The 22,840-nt window shown below is 37.3% G+C and overlaps 1 long non-coding RNA gene across 2 annotated transcripts in view; it reads left to right on the plus strand.

Annotated features, from left to right (window-relative positions):
• Positions 1–19,619, plus strand: part of LOC140496853 (uncharacterized) — a 38,528-nt gene extending 18,909 nt beyond the window's left edge. Inside the window, exons 1-4 of one of the 2 annotated variants that reach the window (XR_011964418.1) lie at positions 7,782–7,973; positions 8,541–8,690; positions 14,523–14,645; positions 19,511–19,619. This is a non-coding gene — a long non-coding RNA (uncharacterized lncRNA). Of the gene's footprint in view, positions 1–7,781; positions 7,974–8,540; positions 8,691–14,522; positions 14,646–19,510 lie in introns of those variants that run through there. The other variant, XR_011964419.1, reaches the window with a different exon arrangement.
• Positions 19,620–22,840: the final 3,221 nt, after the last annotated feature.

The following is a 22,840-nucleotide window of genomic DNA, read 5'->3' on the forward strand; positions in this document are numbered from 1 at the left end:
ATTATTTCTTCCACAAGCAAAGACTTCTGGGAGTCAGGGACTGTTTTGGCTTTTGCTTGTTATCTCAGGTGTTTAGCACAATACCTGAAAAGCTCTTAATATGTGCGTGTGCATGAACTGATTGACAAAAGTCCTGCTCCAGTGCCTTATCTTGGTATGGTGGTGACCCTGGATTATGCCAGCAGAGGACAGGCTCTGGCAGGTTCTGCCAAGCTGGAGAGATGCCACATATAGTAGTTCCCATAACATGCCCTTCTGACAACATTCTGCTGCTTGTAGCAGGTTTTACCTGGTATTTAATAGGCAATGGGTAATACCAAAAGGTAGAATAAAGACACAGGATGTAATCCCTTTCGATGTTTTGTTATTTAGAGAATTAAACCCTGTCAAACAAAAACACACCAGCTTGATCAGATTCAAATCGTTGTAAACTATATGTTTATGTAGTGGAACTTACCTTTCTCTACATACTGCTTCTTTTGTGGTTTGGTTCAGTGAATATAGCAAATCCCCTTTCAGTTTTATGTTACTGCTCTCTTTTCCTAGTACTAAGGTGTTTCATTGCATGGAAGACTTCCTCTGCTTTATCATAACACTGGGGAGCTTGATTTCTGAAGACTTTGCCACAAGCTTGGACAGATTTTATCACACTGGAAAAATTGTTTATTCCTGGCAGCAGACTATGTTTGCTATCTCAGGAGCAGCCTGGTCTGGCCATGAAATGATGAACTATTTGGGCAGGGCAACTGGGGAAACAAAGAAAAACAGGAAGTGTCCTTCAGTCCCATGTGAACCTCTTTTATGTAGGACAGTGGAGACAGGACTAAGCTTGGAATCAAGAATTTGAGTTTGAAACTTGCCTCTGTCACTTACTAGTTTTATGACATTCAGCAAAATGGTAAAATGCTAATAATAGCACCCGCCTAACTGAGTTGTTGTGAGAAATGAATGAGCTAGCATATGTAAGGTAACATGAACTGGTAGAATGGTGGGAAAGGGAGAGGTAAATGCTAAGAATTACACAGTTTTAAGGTTGTATATATTCATTGTTGGCCTGCTAAATGAGGAGCTCTTAATGACAAGGGTCCCTTGGGCAATATGGTAATGCCTATGGATCTTTCCTTAGAAGAATGTTTTCGGATAATTGAAAGAAATGCCGAATTTCAGTTAGAAGTTAGTGAAAATAAAGACGTAATCTTTTTTCCCATCCAAGTTTGTTGACTTCAGGTTAAAAACCCCTGCTCTAAAGGAGAAAGAACTTATTTGTACAAAAATATTTGTAACATCTCTTTTTGTGGTGGCAAAGAATTGGAAATTGAAGAGATGCCTATCAATTGGGGGATGGCTAAACAAGTTGTGGTATATGATTGTAATGGAATACTGCTGTGCTGTAAGGATTGATTAGCAGGTGGATTTCAGAAAAATCTGGAAAAATTCATATGAACTGATGCAAAGTGAAGTGAGAAGAACCAGGAGAACTTTGTACACAGTAATATCAGTATTATAGGATAGTCAACTGTGAATGACTTAGCTGTTCTCAGTAATACAATGATCTAAGACAATTCCAAGAGACTCATGATAAAAAATTCTATCCACTCCTAGAGAAAGAACTGATGGAGTCTGAATACAGATCAAAACATACTATTTTTCACTTTCTGTATTTGGTCATGGTTTTTCCCCCTCTTTGGGTTGGTCTTGTAATATTGTAATGTGTGTAGCATGATTGAACAGGTATAAAATATCAGATTGCTTATTGTTTCAGGGAGGTGGAAGGTAAAAAAAGGAGAACTTTGGAAGGCAATTAAAAAAAATCAATGTTAAAAATTGCCTTTACATGTAACTGGAGGGAAATAAAATATTATTTTAAAAACACCCTGTTCTTTTGCCCAGTGACCTGAAATTCAACATACTATGGGTAGCACTGGCTGGACTCATTTAAACTTTGCCTGGGAAACCTGGAGGGCACAGAAACAGGAGGAAAAAAGATATAGCCAAGGCTAAGAACTGGGAAGTTTGCTTGGAAAAAAGAATCATGAAGGAAGACTGAATCACAGGCTTTAATTCTAATAATTCTTGTTTCTATAGTATTTTCAGTACTTTCTTTATACCAACCCTTTGAGCAAGACAGAAGAAGTATTATGGTACCCATTTGACAGACAAGAAAATTTATCTGTCACCACAGTGCCTCCCATGAGTCACTAGACATAGAATGGGGACCAGCTCCTTTCCTACTGAAGGTGGCTTCATACTGGAGTAGGAGGCACCTTAGAGAGTATTAGGTCTTGCCAACCCTGTGAGCAAATAGACAGTGTAGGATTATCAGGAAAGAAGGGGATACATGGCATAATTCATCACAGACTACTATTGGAATCTGTCCATTTATGATCTAGCCCACAATTCTCCATCTTTTCCTTAAGAAAAATCTTTATTATTTTGTCAAATGTCTTGACATAATCTAAGCAAACTCTACATAGCATTTTACAGCTTTGGTAACCCTGTGGAAAAAGGAAATAAGATTAGTCGCTATGAGCAATTCTTTATGAAGCTAAGCTGATTCTCTGCAATTACCACTTCTTTGACTAGATATTGATTAACCATCCCTTTAGTAACATATTCTAGAATTGTACTAGGCATCCAAATCAAGCTAACTGCTCTATAGTTTGCAGTTGATTCTGTTTTCTTCCATTTTTGTTTTTGTAAATCAATGTAACATGTGCCCTTTTCCAGTCCTTAGCTCCTCTTCTACATCATCTTTCAAACATCATAGATGGCTCAGTAAACACATCTGTCAATTTTCAGTACTAAATTTGTCATGGGTGGCTAGACGGTCTCTTGTCATTTCCTGTTATCCTGAATATCAACTACCAATTTACCTTTTTGTTCTAATTCTAAAAAATGTTCTCTCAGGCAGAGGAAATAGAAGCAAAATAAGATTTGAGAAGCTCTGTCTTCTATATCTTCACAGTTATCAACATCCTATGTACTCTGAGCTATGATCTTATCCCCTGTTTGATCTTCTTTCTCTATAACAAAGACATCCTTTGCTGAGCTTAACATTCCCCATCAGTCTCAATTTATTCAGAGTTTTCTCACTCTAGACACTATTCTCACTGTAGTGTACCATTCTTTTTGTAGATGCCCTCTATTACCCACCCTTGTTTTCATCATTTGTATATGTCTTTTATGAGTTCTCCATGTATCTACATTAGTCTTTTCAGACAACTCCCCCTTTTCTGCCCCATTGATCATAGTTCTTTTGCCATCTTCAGAATTTTACTCTTGAAAGTTTTCCACCTCTACTGGACTGACTTTCCCCACTAGAATTTTAATCCATAGGCACCTATCTATTTTTCCTGTGAACCTTTTATTCATGGACTTGTTCCAGGACCCATGATAGCATTATATAAGACAGTGGTTAGTTGGTGCTATGTTTTTATGTAGGTGGAGCCCCTATAATTTCCTCTATTCCCACCCTACCAAGGACTTCTACAGGTAGGAATAAAATTATTCCGGTCAAACTGGAATTTTATCAATCTGTTATGGTCCATGGACTAAAGAGAGGTTGTGTCTTAAAAAGATAGTATAGCTTTTCTCCCATCCTGATGAAGAGGCTCTGGAAAGAGACAAGATGTGTATAGGGACATAAAAGTAACCCAAGTTGTTGTGTGAGTCACTCAGATGAGGAGCAAGAGAGCAGGAGGAAGTGCATGCTGCTGCCATAGCCCCTACCACTCACTATCTTGATCAGAAGGCTAAAACTATGCTGAAACCACCTGTGGCTTAGATGAGAGAGGATGTTCCAGTTATCTGAGAATGATACTGATGCTCTCTTTCTCTCTGCATCTCTGTCTCTCCCCCAGGCTTCAGGAAATGTGAGTTCTTATTCCAGAGCTTATCTCATCTCTTAAGTTACTTTAATGATTTCTGTCTAATTAGTGTGAATGCTAGCTACATAAAGTTTGACCAATCATAATGGCTTCTGATATGTGTATTTCATTATTTGTGAATTGGGAACCACAAAAGACAAAGGAGGCAGTGAAGACAATGTATACAGAAAAAAGTCAAAGGAACATATCTCTATCTGAATTATCAGGATTTAATTTCAGTTGGGACTTCTGACCTACATGAGAAAATCTTATTGATTATTACATTTTTGTTGCTGTTTAGTTGTGTCCAACTCTTCATGACCCTATTTGGGGTTTTCTTGGAAGAGATATTGGAGAGGTTTACCATTGATCCAGCTCACTTATGAAGATGAAGAACTTAGGCAAACAGGGTTAAGTAACTTGCCCAAGGTCACACAGTTAGTGAGTGTCTGAGGTTATATTTGAATTCATGAAGATGAGTCTTCCTGATTCCAAGCCCCATGCTCTATCCACTGAATGACGTGGCAGCCATTACATTTTTTAGCAATTTAGAATAATTTGTAAACATCCCAAAGTGGGATAAATAAGTGGATCTGATCTTCTTCCTCAGTGAAAGATAGGCTAAAAAATAACTTTTGGCTATGTGGTGGGGTCTGGGCTTTCTTCTCCATTATTCCCTCCATGCATGCTCAAAGAAGTTCCTGTCTAACCCAATGCAACCAAAATTTGGAGGGATGTAGTAAATTGGGAAAGAATTTTTACGGCTAAGCTCGGGGATAAAGGCCTCATTTCTAGGACATATAGAAAACTGACTCAAATGTGTAACTATACAAGTCATTTCCCAATTGATAAATGGTCAAAGGATATGAACAGGCAATTTTCAGAGGAAGAAATTAAAGATATCTATAATCATATGAAAAAATGCTCTAAATCACTATTGATTAGAGAGATGCAAATCAAAACAACTCTGAAGTACCACATCACACCTATAAGATTGGCAAACATGAAAGAACAAGAAAATGATAAATGCTGGAGAGGATGTGGGAGAGTTGGAACACTAATTCATTGTTGGTGGAGCTGTGAGCTCATCCAGCCATTCTGGAGAGCAATTTGGAACTATGCCCAAAGGGCTACAAAAATGTGCATACCCTTTGACCCAGCAATATCGCTACTAAGACTGTATCCCCAAGAGATCATAAAAATGGGAAAGGGTCCCACATGTACAAAAATATTTATAGCAGCACTCTTTGTGGTGGCCAAGAACTGAAAGTCAAGGGGATGCCCATCAATTGGGGAATGGCTGAATAAATTATGGTATATGAATGTAATGGAGTACTATTGTGCCATAAGAAATGATGAACAAGAAGACTTCAGAGAGGCCTGGAAAGACTTATATGATCTGATGCTGAGTGAAAGGAGCAGAACCAGGAGAACTTTGTGCACAGCAACGACCACAGTATGCAAGAGTTTTTTCTGGTAGACTTGGAATTTTGTAATAATGCAAGAACTTATTAAAAAAAAAATCCCAATGGTGGTTTTCTAAGGCAAAATGCCTTCCACACCCAGAGAAAGAAATATGGAAGTCATTCGCAGAATGTAGCAGATCATGTTTGTGTGTGTGTGTGTGTGTTTTTGTGTATTATGTTTTGATTTGTTATATGATTTCTTCCATTTATTTTAGTTCGATTACATAGCATGACTATAGTGAAAACGTACTCAATAGGAAAGTATATGTAGAACCTATACAGAATTGTATGCTGTCATGGGGAGGGAGGGGGTAGTGAGGGGTAGGTGTGGGGGGATAAAATCTTAATTTTATGGCAGTGATTGTAAAACATTAAAAAAAATAATAAAATTAAATTTAAAAAAAAGAATTAAAAAAAAAGAAGTTCCTGTCTAGAGGTAGAGCTGACACAAGTCATTAGACAATAGCTCATACTTGGTAGACAGAGAAAAATGGCTGGAAAAGATTGGTGGCACTTCATTCCAAAGGTGGGAGACAGAGGAAAAAGGATAAGATTCCTAACCCTCCCTTCTACAACAGTTCAAAAGAATATTTCTCTGCCTTATTCAAACATCCCTTAGAGATATGTTGCTATGCAGGAATTATGAATGAAACCCTGGAATTAGAGGAGAAAATAAATGGTATTCATCAGAAGGTAGTCTATAACTTTTCCTTTGCTAACTAGACTTGGATATGATTTCTTTTTTCTGTTCTTTACATATCTTTAATGTTTATTGTTAACTCAGTGCTTTCCAGGGAAGTAAAAGTCCCAAACAGATAGAAACAAGCCACATGTAGATCTTTTAAGGGTCCCCAAATTACTGAGTTAATACTGAGATACTTTCAAGATTGACTGCAGTTCTTAAGACCCCAGAGTTGCAATTCTGAGCCATGGATTACATGTGTCAAGGAGGTCAAAGAAAGGGGAAAAAATGAAATTTATATATAAATCACTGAATCTCATTTTAGATATTCTTAATATTGTTCCACTAAACCTTTTTCTTATACTGTCTTGAGCCACGGCAAAATCTAAGCCAATTTCAGTTTTCCCTCTTCTTCCATTCCTTTCGTAGAAGTTCACAAATCTTTTTAGACAGGGAACAAGAAAGAAGACAAGATGATAGAATAGAAGAGTTGATAGGGAACTCATTTAATCTAATCAATACATGAACATGAATGTCTTCTTTAAAAAATACAAGTGTTCATCCAACCTTTACTGGAAAATCTCTAGTGAGGAGGAATATATTACCTATTGGGGCAACAAATTTCACTCTGAGATAGATCTAGTTGGAAGTTTTGATTTTCACAACAACTTCTCTGCATTTTAAATTCATTGCTACTCATTCTGCCCTCTGAAGCTAAATAGAAAAAGTTCGATATCTCTTCCACCACAAGAGCCTTCAATACTTGAAGAAGCAATGACATAGGACCTGATAGTTAGCTTTTAAGCAATCAGTTATAGCTTATATTTGTGGAATGCTTTAAATTTAACAAAATTCTTTCCCTACAAGGATCTTTCCCAGTTTTACCACCATTTTATAGACACCAAGGTATCAAGAAACAAAATACGGATTTGGATTCAGTTGTTTGGCTCCATTTTTTTCTTAGATTAGCCTAATGTTCACTATTATACAAAAAAGACCCTCCACCTCTCTACTTTGGGCAGTTCTCTGGCTCTCTGTCTCCCATGCTTGAAATATTCTACCTCCTCTGCACTGACTACTGAACTCTCTGGCTTCAAGTCCCAACTGAAATCCCACCTTCTACAGAAAAGTTTCCCCATCCCCTAATTTCCTTTGTTAATTATTTCCTATTTATTCTATATGTAGCTTGCTTTGTGTGTGTATATATATATATATATTTGCATGTTGTCTCACCCATTAGATAGTAAGCTCCTTGAAGGCAAGGACTGTCATTTGCCTCTGTATGCCCAGTGCTTGGCACAATGCCTAGCACATGGTAGAAACTTAATAAGTGCTTATGGATTAATACAGTTAATTGAAAAATGTTTAATATCATTAAGCAGGAAGGAGTCTCTTTTCTTTGGACTAGTCTCCGTTAGAAATGTGAAAGTTTTAAGAAGCTTAAAAACAAATGATCCTGTTTGATTAAAACAAAGGCTAACAACAAAATCCAGCCTCCTAGACTTAACAATCATCTTTCCAACTTTCAAAGGCACCACCCTCTTCCAGGGGAGGTGCTAGAAGAAATAGTGGATGGGGATGTTTCCTTGTTTAGTACTTTTAAGAAGTTGGAGACCTACGTGATTAAGGCAGACAAAAATTGGGTTGCACCCAACATTATGAAGAATAGTTTGTTTATTTTATTATCGGTATAAATCAGTTATGCAACTCATGGAGGGAGGAGTAGCTAGGGTTCGGAGACAGGAATAATTGGGGGTTAGGGTGGAGAACTGGGAACATCTTTAAAAGTTTTCCTACAAGTCTGATGAACTTGAAAAAACCCCAGAAACTTCTCTTATAAACAAACATAAGGCAAACAGGTTTTCTCTTAACAGACGTTCTTTTTGGAAGACCCAGTCTGAACCAGTTGGATTCTACTTTATCTGTTATTAGCAAGATCCAACAGCAGACCTGAATGAGGTTGGTTGTTAAGATTTCTCTGTACTTCAGAGGACTAGATTTAACCTGCAATATACCCTTTGGTCTGGGATTACTACTACCCTTAGAACACTGGGCAGATACAGCTGGAAGATTACTTGAAGGGACCCTCTCAAATGGAATTTGTTGTTTGTTTTTCTAAACAGATGTTTCATCAAGATAAGTATCTTTCCTTAACTTCACAGGGGGCATAAATTTAGAACTGGATGGGAACCTCATTGGTCATTTAGTCCAATCCCTTCATTTAACAAATGAGAAATTCAAGGACCACACATATTAACGGACTTGTCCAAGGTCACATAATAAAGTGGCAGAGCTGGCATTTGAACTCAGGTCTTTTGCTTACAATAATTATGCCACTTAGCTTTGTAAGCCACAACACTGTAGAAATGGAAGTTACTAATAGTAGCACAAAGTTCTAAGAAGTCACCATTATTTTGGTTGAAACTGTAACCACAGCAGTGCTCTTTAAAATATCTAATGATTGACATACTTTGTTTTTATGTCACTCTCATTTCTGAATATATCTTTCCCATCTCTCTTTCGCAGAAAGCCTTCCTTTTACCAAAGAATTAAAAACAAGAAAAAAAGAAGGGGGAGGAAGCAGTTCAGCAAAATTAACCAACACATTAACTGAGACGGACAGCATATTCTGCACCTATAGCCCCGCAGCCCTTCAGAAAAGGGAGAGGGAAGAAGGTACATTTTAAAATCTCTTCTCCAAGCTTGGTCATTATAATTATTCAGAATTCAGTTTTGAAATTTACATTGCTATCGTCGTTGCATATATATGTTTTCTGGTTCTGTTTACTTCATGTCATATAAATCTTGCATGCTTTTCTGAATTTTTCATAATCATTCTTTCTTAAGGCACAGTAATATTCCATTATATTCATGCATCATAATTTATTTAGCTATTCCCCAATAATTAAGAATCTACTTTGTTTCCATTTCTTTGCTATCACAAAAAACTCCTCATGAATATTTTGGCATATATAGAACCTGCCTCTGTCTTTAACTTCGTTGGGGTATTGACCTTGTTGAGATCTCTGAATCAAAAGGCATAAACATTTTATCTCCTCTCCCCCCCATTTTTTTTTAAAAGCAAAACTACTAATTGCTTTCTAGAATGCCTGGACAAATTCATGGCTCTACCAATAATGGATTACTGTGGTTGTATTTTTGTGGTCCCTCCAACACTGCCCATTTCAATGTTTCGTCAAAATTGCCAATTTTCTGGATGGGAGGTGAAAACTCAGAGTTATTTTGAAATGTAAAAAAAAAAAAAGATTATTTAATGTTACATCTTTAATTGGGCATTGTGCTATTTAGATACCCTTTCTTCTGCATTTAAATTATAAGATTTAGAGCTAGAAACCATTTTAGAGAGCTCATCTGTCAACAGACCAACCAATCAATTAATCGTTCAGTATTTACCAAATACCTACTATGTACCAGGCACTGGGGATATAAATACACACAAAAAATGGAGCAGTTACTATCAGTCACTCAACAAACATTTATTAAGCACCTTCTGTGTGCCAGTCTTAAGGAGCTTCTAGCCCAGTGGGGATGATAAAATGTACATATACAAACATACATAGATTAAATACATAATAAATACAAGGTAGGTGTGTGTGTATATATATATATACGTATATATATATATATATATAGGTGGGAGGGAATTGTTCAGGACACCCTTAATTGATTTCTACTTCCATTCCCATCTCCATCCCAGTTGATGAAGGGGGTCAGGTAATGAGACAAATAAGGATTAATGTGATTATTAATGTGGTGTTACTCCTTTAAGGTGTTAAGTTCTTCCTTAAACAAACCAGAAGGGCAGTCAGAATTTATTTAGTAGGTGAACGACTGGTGAAATTCACACTTGAAGAAAATCAGTTTGGCAGCTGTGTGCATGATGGATAAGCTAGGGGAGACGAGAGTCAGAGAGACCAATTAGGAAGTTGTGACAATTTAAGCAGTGGGTTATTAGAATCTAAATTGAGCAAGTGGTTTTGTGAAGAGAGAAAGAGTTGGTTGTGAGAGTTCTTGTGGAGACACAAAAGACAAGGTTTAGCTACTAACTGAATTTATGGAAGGAGGGCTGGAGTTGAGAATACTGAGGTTGTCAATTTGAGAGATTAGAAGTCCACTGGAGACTTTGACAGAAATAAGGTAGGTTGGTAGAGGGTGAGTTTTAGGAAAAAGACAAGAACTTCTGTTTTGGATGTGTTGAGTTTGAAATGGATGCCTATGAGAGATCCACTTTGAAATGACCAATAGGCAATTGGTGATGTGGCACTGGAGCTAAAGAGAGAGACTGGGACTGCAGTTACTGTTTCATGATGAAGTCACCAAGAGAGAAAAAAGAAGAGTCCTGGGGGACACCTACAATTAGGAATAGTGATATGGATGATGATTCAGCAAAGGAGATTGAACAGGACTGGTCAGATAGCTAAGGGAGAACTAGCAGAGTAAGTATGATAGAACTCCAGAGAGGAGAGGGTGGTATATAGTGTTTAATCCAGCAGAGAGGTCATGAAGGATGAGGCCTAAAAAAGGTCACTAGAACTAGCAATTAAGAGGCCATTAGATAGAGGGGTATAGGAAAACTGGGACAATAATACACTGTTGGAGTTGTGAACCAATCCAGTTATTCTGAAGAGCAATTTAAAACTATGCCCAAAGGGCCATAAAACTGCATTTTGATCCAGCAATACCACTGTTAAGTCTGTGTCCCAAAGAGATTTAAAAAAAGAGGGGGAGAACAAAAATATTGAACAAAATATTGAAAATATTGAACAAAAATATTTATAGTAGCTCTTTCTGTGATAGCTAAGAATTGGAAATTGAGGGGATGCCCATCAATTGGGGAATGGCTAAACAAGTTGTAGAAATGATTGTGGTTTAACACTATTGTGTTATAAGAAATAACAAGGGAGATGGTTTCAGAAAAACCTGGAAAGACTTCCATAAACTGATACAAAGTAAAGTGAGCAGAACCAGGAAAACATTGTACACAGTAACAATATTGTAGGGATGATCACCTGTGAAAGATTTAGCTACTCTCAGCAGTACAATAATCCAAGACAGGGTTGGGGAACCTGTGGCCTCGAGACCACAGGTGCATTCAGTCAAAGGGCTACATTTGAGAACCTAGAAGTTGAAAGAAACCTGGAAGGTTTCCTTCCTCCCTCCTCTCTCCTTCCCTCCTTTCCTCCTTCTTTCCTTCCTTCCTTCCTCTTCTCACCTGATACTTCTATATGCATTCTGTCTCTTGTGAGAGTCAACACTATCTCTTCGAGGAACAGTCCCACAGCTCCTATGGTTCCTTGTCTTATGTAGACAAGTATGGGGTATATTTGTCCATAAATACCAATTTGCGATAACTAGATATAGATAGAGATACACACACGTATATATTTACACACAGACATATGTATACACAACATACATGTGTTTATATAAACATATACAATGTATATAATTATGAAACTATGTAATGGGGAAACTTAAACAATAAAAGCCTAATCCATAGAAGTGAGGGAACCTAAATTTGATTCTACTACTTACTACCTGTGTGATCTTAGGCACATAATTTCTCTGGGCCTCAGTTTCTTTTTTTGTAAAGTGAAAATGGATCTCTAATATTCATTACAACTCTAAGTGCTATGAATAGCTTCTTTCCTTGTTCTTTTATTAGATAATAAAAATGTAGAGAAATAAATAGATTGCCTTAACTTTATCAAAATTCTAAACTTCTTACAGTTCTATTCATTGGAACGAAGCATTCTCTTAACTTGTGTTATTGGCCACACTGTCCCGTAAGTAATGAAGAATATGCTTGGGAGTGTGATTTTTTGGAACAGCATCTCTTTTGGGCATTTTTTGTTGCTAATCAATTTCTAATACATTTATTCTGTTTAGAATATTAATAATATTATAATGTGAGATAGTGGAAAGAGCTGAGAATTTAGATAGGTTCACATCTCAGCTGTCTTTTTGTTCTACCCATATATACTCATGATGGCAAGCAAGTCAGTTCCGCTCTCTTGGCTTCAGTTTCCCCATCTAGGAAATAAAGAGGTTAGAACAGATGATTTATGGTGCCTTGTGCCACTCAATTCAATTATCAAAAGGAAATGTTGCCATTGCTATGGACGTTTGTAAACTGCTTATAATCATGAAGCTGGAGTATAGCAGTTTTCTGCCTAATATCTATCTCCATCATAGGAGAGTTGTGAATATGATTAAAATAACATAAAATTTCTGAGTTAAGAAAGTACTTTAGAAGTCTCAACTTGCCCATATCTAAGTAACCATTCTCTTTCCACTTGTTGGATAAATGGTCATCCAGCCTTTGCCTAAAGACCTCCAGCAGAATCCACTAACCTCTAAGGTGGTCCATTCTACTTTGGGATAGCTCTAATTGTTGGGAAGTTTTACTTTATAGCAACCTTAAATTGCCTCTTTCCATTTCCCCTCATCTAGTTTTGACCTCTGAAGCCCAACAGAAGAGAGCTAATCCTATTTCCAAAGGACATCTTTTTAATTGCTTAAAGATAGTTAAGCATCTGAAGTCCCATGCTAAGTCTTGTCTGTTCCAGCCTAAGCCTCCACAGTTTTTTCAGCATATCCTCATATAGCATGATATCAAAGTCCTTCCAATCTGGTCATCCTTCTTTCCATGCTAATGATCTGGATGACCTCCAGCTTATCAATGTACTTTGTAAAATGTAGCACCTAGAATTGAACACACTATTCTAGATATGGCCTGATCTGGCAGTCTCAGTAGACTAGAACCTCTTTATTCCTGAACACTGGGCCTCTCTTAATATAGTAATTAGAACCTCCAGATCTTTCATAGGCAGATTGCTAGATAGTTATGCTTTTCATCCATAGAAGTATTCTATGAAGCTGATTTTTTTAAACTCAGGTTCAAATTTAAAATTTTATACTTAATCATACCTCATTAGAATCAGATGAATGTTCTAGTTTGTCAGGATCTTTTTAGATCCTGACTTTGATCCTGACAACCTCATAGCTATGCCTCCTAGCCTTGTACCATCTTTAATCTGATAAGCTTTATCTAAGTTATTATAGAAGCAATTTCTGTGGTGAAGAGGCTAGCCATGCCCACCAGACACCAACCAACTGCCCCACACAAGGCAGGTAAGCCAAGCAAATTGCCCAGAGGGAGATATAGGAAGAAATAAATCAAATTATCACCACCAACTTAACCACCATATCCCTCAAACCCTAATGGACACAGTCCAGTACCCCAAAACCAAGAGTACTGATTCCTGCCCGGTGCCCTCATCCATCATCTTGGGAGGCCACCCCTGTGGGAGATGAACCTAGCCACTGCCTTTGCAGGTGCCACAGCTACTAACAACCCCGAAAAGGGAGTTCTTGCCATGAAAAGTCTTTGGCACTGTTGATTCCACATCAGATAATGATATGATTTTATCAGTGAAAATTACATTAGAGAAGAGGCATCAAAATCTGCTTTGCTGCTGTACCCTAAGATCCCTGGGACTTTTCTGTCTAACTTGCAGCTGAAGTCTTTCATATATATTGTCTGCCCCATCAGCATGTGAGCTCCTTAGGAGCAGAGATTATTTTACTTTTCTATTAGTATCCCCAGCAATTAGCACAGTGATTTGCCCTAATTAAGAACAAGCACTTAATTACCCTTAACATCTACTGGATGATAGACTACAAACAAACCTCTTGATTCTTCTAATTCCTAGCCTCCTATTCAGTAAAATGAGATTAACGATGTTGTATATAAAGTATTCTGCAAACCCTGAAGCACCATCTCTATATATTTACTATTCTCTCCTTCACACTTCCTTTCTCCCTGACTAGTCTTGGGCATAACTAACCTGAAAGATCTGCTCTGGATGAAGCTGTGCTGTGAAGGGCGAACTTCTCTGATTAGATTTTGTAATGTTCTTAGTATTACTGAATTTAAAAATCTTTTAAAAATGAACTCAAAGTCCCAGCTAAAATCACATTTTCTACAGGAAGCCTCCCCTGATCTCCCTTAACTCTAGTGCATTCTCTGCATTAATTACTTCCCTTTATAGTTTATTTTTACCTAATTGTTTTCATTTTGTCTTCACCATTAGACTATGAGTTCCTTGAGAGATGGCACAGTATTTTATCATTCTTTGTATCCCCAATGCTTAGCACAGCACCTGGCATGTAGTAGGCCCTTAATAAATGTTTATTGACTTGTTGTTAACTGATTTGACAAACATTAAAACAATGAACATTTCAACATACAAAGAACATAAAAGAGGACTGCATGTAGAACTGTGAACTCTATCATAATTGTTAACCAAATGTATATTGTTGAACATAGTAGTAGCAACATTTTATTGTCTTGTCTTTTCCCCCTTCTGAATTTCCTTCTGCTCTCTTGTATGTATTTATTTAAATGTTTTACTGCCACTCTTTTTTTCTTCTGTTGGGTTCAAGTTAAGTCTCTGATATTTGCTATCTTTATGACCCTCTCAGTGTCCCAAGCAACTCTATGACTATAAATTGCAAAGAAGTTAACCATCAGTATTGGTAGAGGGACTTCCTCTTCCAGAGTTCCCTGCATCAAGGAAATCAAAGGTCATATCCAGGAAAAAAAAGGTGATTATTATTACCTTATACCAACTCCTTGCCTCATAATTTCTCCCATTCCTTTAGAAGCACTCTCTTAGAATAAGTGTAGATAAGCAAAATGAATCCACACGTTGGATGTCTGAAAATATATGTGAGATTCTGTTTCTCTAGTCAATCACTTCTCTGCTAGGATATGGGAAGCATGATTCATCATCAGTTGTCTGGAGTATGATTAGTTATTGCATTGACCAGAGTTTTTAAGTCTTTCAAAATTGTTTTCTTTTACATTATTATAATCATTGTGGTACTTGTTCTCCTGGTTCTTCTTTCTTCTGTATCTGTTAATACAAGTCTTTTTAGGTTTCTCTAAATCCATCCTTCAGCTCCTATGATTAAACATCTCTCCTGTTGCCCTCTTAGCACTCATGGATCCTTAAATGTTATCCTCTAGACTAGTTTGCCATAGGGAGGTCCGTTGTAATCCCAGTTCTCAGGGCTTTGGAAGGATGCGATGTTTCCACAGTGTGAATTCATGGAATCAGGTTTTGACCAGTGAGGAACTTCAGAAGTTATCTATCATTGGAGGTAGATTTTTAGAATGATAGCACTGACAGGATCCACAGTATATCTCCTGTTCCAGCCCTTTGCCTTCAGACATTATTCAAATGTGTCAACTTGCTGATCCCTGTTCTTTTGGTGAGATGTTGGTCAATCCATATTACACTGCCAAAAAGCCACATGCCATAAAATCATAGGATTAAAAACTGTAAGTAACCTCAGAAATTATGTAGTCCAAACTCATTTTAAAGGTGATAAAAATAAGATATGAAGAGATAATGTGACTAGCCCCAAGTCACACAGGTAGCAAACAATGGACAACTGATTCAGATAGGACCTTTAATGGCAAAATCAGTTTCTTCACATTATACCTTGCTTCCTTTTGGCAGGAGTATCTGGCTTGCAAATATCTGGTCTATCTCATACAGATGAAATAGTTGTTTATTTTTTCCCTTGGGGTATTAAGGAAAACCAGCAGCAGTAGTTTTGGGTTACAAGGACTCTATAGTCAGAAGAAGGTCAATTGAATCAGTAAATGAAAACCTTCCAGAGGTAAGGCTCCAAGAGGTATTTAGGATATCACAGAATAAACCTATAGATTTAGAACTGGGTCTGAGGTAAGAATTATTATTGATAATGTCACATCTGTACTCATTGATCTGACTTTGCTAATGTATTTTTAATCTTTTTCTTTTTTTAAAGTTTACTGGACTTAAAAATACAGAAAACTGCTGATTCATTCCCTCCATGTTCCAATTTGTTATCTGAACCAGAAACCCAGTTTATAAATAAAAATAAATTATACTGCAGGAACAGAATGTATGATCCTCAAACAAGTCCCTTGAAATTGGCAAACTCTTGCATTCTTTTCCTTTAGTAGGAGAATTTCCTTTCAAGAAAAAAACGTAATGAAAGTCTAAATCAATGTTAAGATCAAGCAAGAATATATTGAGCCATTATTTTCTTGGATAATAGGGTATATTTTAAAAAAGAGTACTACGTGTAAGAACAAAATCATTCTACAGAAGTTAATTGATGATTTTTAAAATTATTCAGTGATTTAGAATCATGACATTTAGATTTAGAGATCATCTAGTCCAACCACATCCTTTTACACATGAGAAAACTGAAGCCCAGAGTAATTTGTAGTTACTTAAACTTGTGGTTACTTATAGTTACTTAAACTCTCCTCTCCTAGGCTTCAGTTTCCTCATCTGTGAAAGGATACGGTTGGACTACGTGATCTCTAAATCTAAATGTCATGATTCTGTATCACTGAACAATTAAAAAAATCTATTTAATTTCTGTCAAATGACTTTAAAAAATGGCTCAATATACTCTCCTTTGGTCATAACATTGATTTGGACTCTCATTACTTTTTTTTCTTGGAAGGAAATTCTCCTACTATAGGAAAAGAATGCAAAAGTTTGCCAATTTCAAGGGACTTGTTTGAAGATCATACATTCTGTTCCTGCAGTATAATTTATTTTTACTTATACACTGGTTCCAGGTTCAGATAACAAAATGGAATACAGAGAGAATGAGTCAGCAGTTTAGATAATATTAAGTTTTTTGTATTTTTTAAGTTCAGTAAACTTTAAAAAAAATATTAAAAATACATTACTAGAATCAAATCAATTGCAGCCAAAGGTGGAAAAGCTCTATACAGTCAGTTAAAACAAGATCTGAAGCTGACTGTGGTTCAGATCATGAGTTTGCTATTGCAAAATTCAGACTTAAATTGAATAAAGTAGAGGAAACCATCACACCATATGGGTATGACCTAAACAACTTCCCTTAGGAAATATGAAGTAGAGGTGATGAATAGATTTAAGAGATTAGATCTTGTAAACAGAATGCCTGAAAAACAATGGGCAGAGGTTTGCAATATTATATAGGAAACAGCAACAAAAAACATTCCAAAGAAAAAGAAGGGTAAGAAAGCAAAATGGCTGTCTGATGAGGCTTTACAAACACCTGAGGAAAGAAGGAAAGCAAAAGGCAAAGGAGAAAGAGATACACAATTGAATGCAGAGTTCCAGAAAATAGCAAGGAAAGATAATGTTTTCTTAAATAAGCAATGCAAAGAAATAGAAGAAAACAACAGAATGGGAAAGACAAGAGATCTCTTCAAGAAAATCAGAGATATCTAGAAAATGGTTCATGTATAAACGGGCATGATAAAAGACAAAAATGGTAGGAATTTAACAGAAACAGAAGAGATTAAGAAGAGGTGGTAAAATACTTAAAGGAACTATACAAGAAAAATCTTAATATCACCAATAACCAAAATGGTGTTTTTACTGATTTAGAGCCAGACAGTCTGGAAAATGAAGTCAAATGGGCCTTAGGAAGCATTGTTAACAATAATGCTAGTGGAGGTGATGGACTTCCCGTTGAGCTATTTAAAATCCTGAAAGATGATGCTATTCAAGTGCTGCACTAAATATGCCAGCAAATTTAAAAAACTCAACAGTGGCCATTGGATTGGAAAAGATCTGTTTATGTCCCAATTGTAAAGAAGGATAATGCCAATGAATGTTCAAATTACCCAACAATTGTCCTCATTTCACACATGAGCCATATACTGAAGACTCTGCAAGCTAGGTTTCAGCAGTGAACTAAGAGTTACCAGAAGAGCAGGCTGGTTTTTGAAGAGGCAGAGGAAGTAGACACCAATTTGCCAACATTTGTTGGAGTATGATAAAAACATCATACCCAGATGTATGACCAGAAAAACCAGAAAAAAAACCCTACTTCTGCTTTATTGACTACATTGAAGCCTTTAACTGTGTGGATCACACTAAAATATGGCAAGTCCTCAGAGGTGGGAGTAAGAGATCATCTTACTTTCCTCCTGAGCAACCTGTATGCAGGTCAAGAAGCAACAGTTACAATAGAACATGGAACAAATGATGGGTTTAAGATTAGAAAAGGAATAAACAAGGCTGTCTATTGTCACTTTATTTATTTGACTTATATGCAGAATACATCATGTAAAATCCAAATTGGAAGAATCAAAAACTGGAGTTAAGGTTGCTGAGAGAAATATCAACAATCTCAGATATGTAGACAATGTCACTCCGATGGCAGAAAGTGAGGAGGAGAGAGAAGAGAAAGCCTTTTGATAAGGGTGAAAGAAGAGAGTGTAAAAGTTGCTTTGAAGCTTAACATCAAAAAAATCTAAGATCATGGCAACTGATCCCATCATTTCTTGTCAAATAGAAGGAGTAGAAATAAAAACTGTCAGATTTCATATTCTTGGGCTCAAAGATCACTGTAGATGGTGACTGCAGCCATGAAATTAAAGGACACTTGCTCCTTGGAAGGAAAGCTAAGCAAATCTGGACAGCATACTAAAAAGCAGAGACATCATCTTGCTGACAAACGTCTGCATAGTCAAAGATATGGTTTTCCCAATAGCAATGTACAGATGTGGAAGTTGGACTCTTGGTACTGCAGAATAGACATTTTCAAATTGTAGTTCTGGATAAGACTTTTGAGAGTCCCTTAGACAGCAAGGAGACCAGATCAGTCAATAGTTAAAACAATTAATTCAGGAAGGTCAAATACTGAAGTTAAAGCTTAAATACTTTGGCCATGTGATGAGAAGACAGAATTCACTGGAAAAGACCCTGATGTTGGGAAAGATTGAAGCAAAAAGGCAAGGGGATGGCAGAGGATGAGATGGAGAGATAGTGGAAACAATGAACATGAACTTCAGGAGATAGTGGAGGACAGAAGGGCCTGGAGTGCCAAGATCCATAGGGTAACAAAGAGTCAGACATGACTGAACAACTGAACAACAGCTGTCACACAGTCGGAAAGTAGCATAGTCAGGATTTAACTCACGTCCTCTGACCTGAGTTCCCTGAATTCATTATTCCATTTCTTATCTTTGTGACTTTGCATCGTTTATGTGCCATGCCTGGAATGCATGCATTCTTTTTTGACTTCTGCCTCTGAATCTTCAGCTTCCTGTAAGGCTCAGCTAAGGGGCTGCCTCCTCTGGAAAGCCTTCCTTGATTTCCCCTATGGTTAGTGCGCTCTCTCTCTCTCTCTCTCTCTCTCTCTCTCTCTCTCTCTCTCTCTCTCTCTCTCTCTCTCTTTCTCTCTCATTTCTTTGCCCCTGTGTCCATACTGTATGCTCCACACACCCACAAGGTAAGATCCTTGGGGCAGGAGCTCTTTCGGTTTTAACTTTGTATCCCCACTTTCTAGGATAGTGCCTTGAACATAATAGGTGTGTAATAATTGACTGTTGACTTATTAATTGGAATTATTCCTAACTGGAATTTATTCCTAACTTAGTTCTCTTTAATTATCTCCTTCAGAAACCTGGACCACGGACTGGCTTTCTGACACTAAGTTTCTGTTGGCACATTTCCATGCTGGAATCAGTTTGTAAAATGTTCTCCTAAGGATTAAAATTACAGTGCTGAACAATCTTCTTGCTAATTAACTCCAAGTATGCCACCTTGTCCTCTTCCCCCACCTCTCCACATTTAGCTCCTTTCCACCAGACTTCACATCCTTGCATTTCTTGAAAGGAAAACTGAGTTCTAAACTGGGCTGCCCATTTGAGGTAGGAAAGTAAGGGTACATAACTTGTATACCAGTGACTCAAGTCCTGCAGTCACTATCTTTACAAGATCACAAGGCAAATAGTTATGTGTAAATCTTTATCAGATGTAAAAGTTCCATTCCAGACAACTGTGTAGAAAGGTAAATGTCTCACTGGGAGAAACTGAGTCATCCAGCTGGACCTGTTTGTTCAGTGGTCCAACCAATTGTAGGGGGGAGGTTAAAGAATAGGGGAGGACATGTGTGGATGCATCAAGGGATGTGAGGATGGTATACTGCTAATTTGTTCCACCAACTTTCTAATGAGAAGGGTCTCTTGAGTACAAAAGTGTTAGGAAGGAAAAGTAGTGACTCACCCCAAATTTATGTGCCTCAGTGGTTCTTAACCTAGTGTCTGTGAACTTGCTTTAAAAAAATGATGACTCTATTTCAGTATAATTGGCTTCCTTTGTAATCCTGTGTATTTTATTTTGTGTATTTAAAAACATTATTCTGAGAAGGGGTCCATAGGCTTTACCAGCCTTGCCAAAGTGGTCAAGGGCACCCAAAAAGGTTAAAGAATTCCTGGGCTGTATATATGTACTCTGCCCTCTGACTTCTGGCACCTTCTCAGACTGAGCAATTGGTGGTGCATTCTGGCACAGGGCAAGCTCCTATAATCACAAGTCTGAGGGTATAATTTGGTCCCTTGTCATAAGGTTAAAAAAATGGTTAGGATCTAAACACAAACAAGAAAAGCCCAGTTAGACTTCACTTCTCTATGGTTTTGGTCTCAGTTTTATTATTTGTGAATCTGAAAGGCTAGGACCTCTCCAGTATCCTGGGGTCTTCCTAAGGTTAGTAGTCATAATCCACCTTCACCTATAAAGCAGATACCCCATGGGAGGTGGAGCTTACTGTTGAAATGTGTGCTTATTTAGGCCACCCTGGAGAGCTGACAAGTAGTAGTTTTAGGAGGGGCCCTGGGGTTTAATCTCATCTTTATGACTAATTTGCATTGGATTTCAGGCTTGTCATTTGCCTCAACAGTGGTTTAGATTCTCACAAGTAAAATTATAATTGAAATGGCTTTAAAAAAACAAAACAGAAACCTCTCTAAACACCATATTCACTATCACTGTCCAATTTTCTGACTGCTTACTGGGTGGTTGTGAGGCTGTACTGGGAAGGATAAATATTTAGAGAAAAATGTAGGTTATCTGTGGTTTTATTGGTGTGAAAAGTCCCTCCTTCAACATATTTTGGAACCCATCTATAATTTAGACATAAGAGTGGTGCCTGAGTCTCAGAGTGGTGGTGACTTCAATCAATTTATCAATAAAAATTTGTTAACAGGCATAGTGCTAACTTCTGATGATATTGAGGCAAAAGATAGTCCCTGCCCTCAAGAAGATTACAACTAATGGGAGAGAAAATATGTAAACAAATATAAATAAGAAATAATTTAAGAAGTAGTGCAGTGTCATGAACATTCATCTTTGTGATTTTAGATTTGGCCCCAGATATTTACTGGCTGCGTGGCCCTGGGTAAGTAACTTAACCCTGTTTGCCTCACTTTCCTCATCTGTAAAATGAGCTGGGGAAGGAAATGGCAATCTGTTCCAATATCTTTACCCAGAGTGAGCTGAGACTAAACAATAACAACAATTTACAGAGGGAAGACCCTAGAATTAAGAGGGAGTAGGGAAGGCTTTCTTTTATTGAAAGGAATTTTAGTTGAGACTTAAAAGAAGCTCTGGAAGCCAGAAGACCCTGGAGGAGGGAAAGCATTTCAGACATGGGGGACTGCTAGAGAAAATGCCAGGAACTACGAGATGCCCTTGTCTTAGTATGTGATGAACCCCTTCTGAGAATAATGTTTTTAAATGCATAAAATAAGGTACAAACGATCAAAAAAGAAACTCACTCCTCTGAAATAGTTATCAAAATCTTTTTTTTTTTAAATTCACCTACCCCAGGTTAAAAACTCCAGTTCTAAAGTCATGAATACCATGAAGGGAAGAAAAAATATGTTGGCCATAAGTTGCAACAGATTTCACTGTGGTGAGTGTTCCACGAATGTAAATATTAGCTACAGGTCTTAATAGATGATCTGGAGCTGAAAAATACTCATTATATATAGTGGCCAACTGATACAGCCAGTTCCTTCTCTATACTCATAAGTTTTTACAGCTTGTTAGGGGACTGAAAGAGCTGGCACAGCCTTCAAGAATCTGGGATCACCTCTGTGCCAGATGAATCATTGGAGGAAGCTTTTAAAGTGGAAGTAGTTCTAAGAAACAGGCACAAAATTATATGAGCTATGTATCTAACTGGTTGTGTGACACTGGGCAAGTTACTTAAACTCTTCCAGCCTCAGTTTCCTCATCTGTAAAATTGGGGATAATAGCAGTATTTACTTCACAGGTTGTTGTGAAGATGAAATGAGGTAACATATGGAAAGAGCTTTATAAAACCTGAAGGTGTTATATAATTGCTAGCTATCAGTATTAAGTAAGAAATAGCAATGAAACAGTGGCATAAAGGAATAACATAACAGAGATGAAGTTGTCTCCAAGTTGTGTACCTCAAACCAAAAAATCTGAGAACCATGGTCCTTATCAATGTATTTTTCTAGCTTCCTACTTCCTCTTTCAAATACAATTGTATTAGGTTTAAAGGAAAGAGGGAAGGTCTCTAGTAAATTCTTACAAGTGGGAGATAATCTATTGTTGCCCATTATACTTGGAGATACTGTTTTCCAAGGCATTAGTATACACACAGAAAAGTGAGATAGACTGAAAAGACAAGACTGTTTGATACATAATGCTTCAGTTCTTTCCATACTTATGGAAAAGGATAGAGATTCCTCTAGAGAGTAGGAAAAGAGAGAAAGTGGGGGAAGAAGTCTCCTAAATCTGTATTATGGGCCACATGTCAATCAATAGCACCTACCACATACCAAGCACTGTGCTAAGCTTTGGGGATGTTGATATTGAGTGTGTCAATGTTAGACTGTGCTAGGAAGGGTACATGTTGAGAGAAAAAAGTGATGTTATTGGTAATTTTGTTGGTGTGAGAACTCCCTCCTTCAAACACAT

The sequence above is a fragment of the Notamacropus eugenii genome, chromosome 1, assembly GCF_028372415.1.
Source record: "Notamacropus eugenii isolate mMacEug1 chromosome 1, mMacEug1.pri_v2, whole genome shotgun sequence".
Taxonomy (NCBI): Eukaryota; Metazoa; Chordata; class Mammalia; order Diprotodontia; family Macropodidae; genus Notamacropus; species Notamacropus eugenii.